Genomic DNA, 4,896 nt, shown 5'->3' with positions numbered 1-4,896 from the left:
GGCCTCTCCTCCTTGAGGGCATCTAGTTTCTGGTAAACCAACTTCCTTTCTTCTCCCAGCCGTAGGGGTGGTAGTTGCTTCCTGGTAGTATTAGTACCTCTGTGCTATCTCAGTGTTTCTCTAATACTTTTGTTCTCTTGATCCTCTAATATTCTTTAGCCAGTTCCCTGTATTAAATTCTCTCTGTTGAAATTTTGACTGGAACTTAACTGATATACTGCTCAAGTGGCAGAAACAGAAGGAGAATTTGAAATCCTTTGTTTTGTGACACCTAAGACAGCAAATTAATACTATTCGGACTATATTAAAATGCAGATTTAGGAATGCAAATGACAGTTCAGAAAACATAGATGCAATGCTGTGAAAGTGATCATGGAATAATGGGGCCAGAAGATCTTAGAATGTGGTTTTCATTCTCTATTTCTGTGATCAATACACGATGAACCTTTATTCACTTTTGTACACATAGTAAGTTGTGTACACTATATGATGCATTCACAATAGATTTTCCTGGATATTCCTGATTTCAAGTATTCCGTGCCCATTCTGTTCCTATACATTAGGGAAGGCAGATACATGGCATGCATCCTGCCACTTGCCATTTCCACACCAATATCAGGCACTGATCATGTATCTCACCACTCTTTCTGGCCAGGTACAGATCCATTCTCAGAACCCTTTTCAAGTCAGTTGTCCAGGCAGCCACTACCACCTGATTAAATATAGAACTCAAGTGGAAACCTACTTGCTATCCCTACAATCAATCTTAGAGTTCATGGACATGGATTTACTTTTGGCATCAAAATTTCATCTTCCAGATTGTCACTCAGACCCCAAAGAGTTGCAAAAATTCCTATGTCAGATGATAAGTAATAAAGTTATTAGTCAAGACCCAGTCAGGAAACCAGAACACATTTTAGGTAATTCAGTAGAGGAAGTTCAAAATGGGAAACCAATTAGAAAGGCTTTGGAGTAGTGGAAAAGGCATATAGAGAATGGGGGGCCACCTGAAGATTGCAACAGCAGGAAGCAGCTCCCACTTTGAGGGGATGGAGGGCCACATGGAGGAGGTAGAAATTATGGAGGAGATGCTGGAGACAACATCAAGGCAGAGAGAAGGAGAAGTACCCCAGTTTCCTCCTTCTTTCTGTCCTCCAGTCTTCCACAGTTGCCTCCCGCTGTCCCACCAGGTTGGAAGCCTGTTAACAAGGGAGTCTGGGAAATCTGGTTTGTAAGAGTTGGCTTTATGTGAAGTTGGCTCTATGTGGCATGGGACAGAGCAGAGAAAGCTGGGAAATGGATCTGAGAACACAGAGGCAATTTGGCTGGTGAGTAGTGCATGTGCTGCCATGTTATATTCAGCAGCCATTTGGAAAAAATGGCATGTAAGGCATGTCCAACTTCAGTCTTGTCCATGGGCAGTCAAGTCCTGCAATACCACAGGAACATGGTGTGAGGTGGTTTCTTTCATCTCTAAGCTGGTAGGTTAGAGAACACTGTTTGACTCAGTGGACAGCAATAGCCTCAGGGTCACTTGACATTTGAATCATTTGAAACAAAGCAAGTTGCTCCTAATTATTAAGCACAGAATATGGCTGAAGTTCTCCTACTGAGAGAGCAAGTAAGGATTCAATTACACTAATTCATACCCTCATGTGAGCAGGCACATCACAGACTCTAACAAAAGGCAGTCTTGGTGAAGAAACATGATGTCAAAACCTGTCCATCTCTAAGGGAATAAATCCAATTACAGCACACACTGCAAAATTCCAGAACAAAGAAGTTTATTTTTTTTCTTACTTTGGACTAGTGCAGACAAGAATGAGCAAGTCCTGGACTCCCAAATGTATCAGGAGAAATGAGAAATTGTCAGCTTATTCTATGTAATGTTGAGGTTTCACTTGAAACTAAACTGCTCGTGAATGGTTCATTTGAAATGGCAATAAAAAATAGGAGTTGGTGATGGGAGCAGGGTTGGGAGATAGTAGGTTATCAAAATCAGGGATGGGTCCTGGGTCAACATATCATGCTATACCATCCTTAGGGGCAGTAGGACTTTGTTCCCCAAGTTCTCACTCAAATATTGAGTGTTACCATGGATGCATGCAGAACACAGAGAATAGCCAAAAAGAAGCATTAAACCACAATAAAAGGCAGCATTGAACATACAGAGCTGGAGTCATAATTTCTTGGCTCTCCATCACCCTCAGCTGACAGACAAAACACCTAAAACCCAAAACTAAACCAAACAAACAAGAAGTGACAGTATGCTCAGCTTGTGAAAACAAACTATGTACGCTGAGTTGTTTTCCTAATGGTAGTGGTGGGTTTGCACTGGGCCAACCACATTCTGTCTTATTGCTTGACATAAGACCTGAGTAATATTTTGCAAAAATCTCAATGGGAGAAATTTTTTTCTTTCTAGGAAACTAAATGAGAAACTAATTAATAGTGGAGGCAATATAGTGTAAGGCTTAGAGTCAGACAGCCCTTGGTCAAAATGTCTGTACTTCCATTTAGCTGTGAACTTGGGCAATTTATATAAAGGCTCTGAGACTCTGCTTCCTCTTTCTTAAGAGCATGTGTTTCAGAGTTGCAATGAAGACGGAGGAATATTATGCAGTTAAAGTGTTTAGCACAGTGCCTGGCACTTATTAAGTATGGGGGGTGCAAGTTTGCATCCAAGAAGTTTCGAATGCAAAGGGATAGAAAAATAAAGTGATTAGAAGAACCCCTCCCTTCAAATATTTCTTCTTTGTCTCAAATAGTCTTCTTCTTCGTTTTTTTTTTTTTTTTTTTTTTTTTTTTTTTTTTTCTTTTTCTGGCCCTGGAGCGATTCTCTCCTCCTTCTAGGGTTTCCATGTAGGCTCTGGGGTTCACCCTGTCAGAAGTGTTGGGATGCAGCATCACACCCTTCTTTCTGCTCCCGTCTGATGGAGCAGAGACACACCTAATTGGTGAGAGGGACGTTGTGCATGTAGCCATGGCGGATTCATGCTCAGGGCAGGGCTAACCCAGATGCTGTGCTACTGGGTCGATGGAATAGACACCAATGTCCCCCAATCAGATTCTCTTTATTTAGCAGGTCTCCTTAGTGGCTTAAACCAATAACTATTTTATCATCTTGCATAATTTGGGGGGGGTCAGAAATTCAGGAGGGGTTTGGCAAGGTGATTCTTTCTTCCACATGGCACTGATGGAGGTTGCTTGGCGGTATACAGCTGGCAGAGGGACTAGTCTTATGGGTCCAAGACAGCTTCAATTACAAATCTGGTGCCTCAGCAGGGTTGTCTCAGCTGGCTACAGACCAGAGTGCTTACATGTGACCTCTCCAGCATGGTGGCCTTGGATTTTTTATGGGATGATTCACAGTTTTAAGAGAAAGAGTTTCACAGAAGAAGGCAGAGGCCCCAAGGCCTTCTATGATTCAGACTTGGAAGTAACATAGTGCCACTTCCACCATAAGCTGTGGGTCAAAACAGTCAAAAACCTGCCCAGAGTCAAGGTGAGAGGCAATAGAACACACTTTTAGATGGGAGGGGCATCAAAGAATTTTGTGGCTATGCTTTAAAACAGCCGCAGCACTCATCTCCTTTTATTTGTCCCTTCTTGAGCAGAGACTAGGACTCTGATCATCATTTTTCAAGGGGACCTATTAAGCCCAGGCACTTAACATCTGGTTATTGAAATATTTAAAGGGAATCACATGTTTTGGTGGTAGGGAAGACAACACTTATTTAAAGTTACATTGCAGACAGAAAGAAAGAGATTAAGTGTTTTGGGCTGCCATCATGAAGCATTTTGTCATAGTTAGCCTAGCTCGAATGCCTCTGCAGAAAGCAAGACAGGAATGCACCAGGCAGGGGGCGGGGGCGGCCTTTGCAACATTTTTCTTAAATGCCCAAAGTATACATTTCAGCAACTCCAGCAGTATCCTGTGCTGCTTTGTCATATTTCTCCACACTCTTGTAATGATAGGTTCAATGTCTAAGTTTCCCCATAAAATGCCAGCCTTTCTCCCCAAACTCTAGCCCTCTGGTGAAAGGGGAAAGGAGCCAAGTGTGTAAACCATTTCTTCCTTTGTACCTTCCTCCTCAAACACTGAAGCTTCACTCAACCACCTTGAACCTCCAAAGATGATTTAAATAATGCCAGCAAGAAAGGGTCAGGACTAGGATTTGTACTACTGTAAAAACGCCTATTGTACAGACTAGAAAAGAACCCAGAGTAATGATGCAAAAAGATACAAGCAGGAACAAGCTTGTGTCCTCTACAGCACACATAATGTCCGGAAAACAGCAGATATGCAATAAATACATTTCACTGGCTAATTATTTGGAGAAAGTGGTAGAGAGAAGACGAGATTCACTACTAGATAACAATAAGTTTATAATTTTCTGTACAGTATTTGACTTTTTTTCTAGGATGATGACTAGAGGGTCTATAAATTTGCAATTTAAAGTGTAGCATTTATTTTTATTTTATTTTAGTTTAGTTTAGTTTTTCACTTAACAAATAGTTATTTATTTTCTTTTCCAAGATCTTTAAAAAATGTAATTGAAACATATTGATCGTACACATTTATGGGATACTGAGTTATATTTCAATACATGTATACGATGTGTAGTGATCAAATCCGGGTGGTTAGCAAACTCATCATTACAAAAATTTATCATTTCTTTCTGATGAGAAATTTAAGTTCCTCTTTTTTAGCTATTTGACAACATACAATAAATTATTGTTAATTACAGGTGCCTAGCACTACTGTACACCACTAGAACTTATTTTTCCTATCTATTTGTAATTTTTATTTATTTATTTAAAATTTTCCTTATTTTTTAATTTTTATTGAATCAAAGTTGATTATACATATTTTGGGGGTTCAACATTGAGATA

The sequence above is a fragment of the Galeopterus variegatus genome, unplaced genomic scaffold (genome assembly GCF_000696425.1).
Source record: "Galeopterus variegatus unplaced genomic scaffold, G_variegatus-3.0.2 Scaffold6284, whole genome shotgun sequence".
NCBI lineage: Eukaryota > Metazoa > Chordata > Mammalia > Dermoptera > Cynocephalidae > Galeopterus > Galeopterus variegatus.
This window is presented reverse-complemented; position numbering follows the sequence as displayed.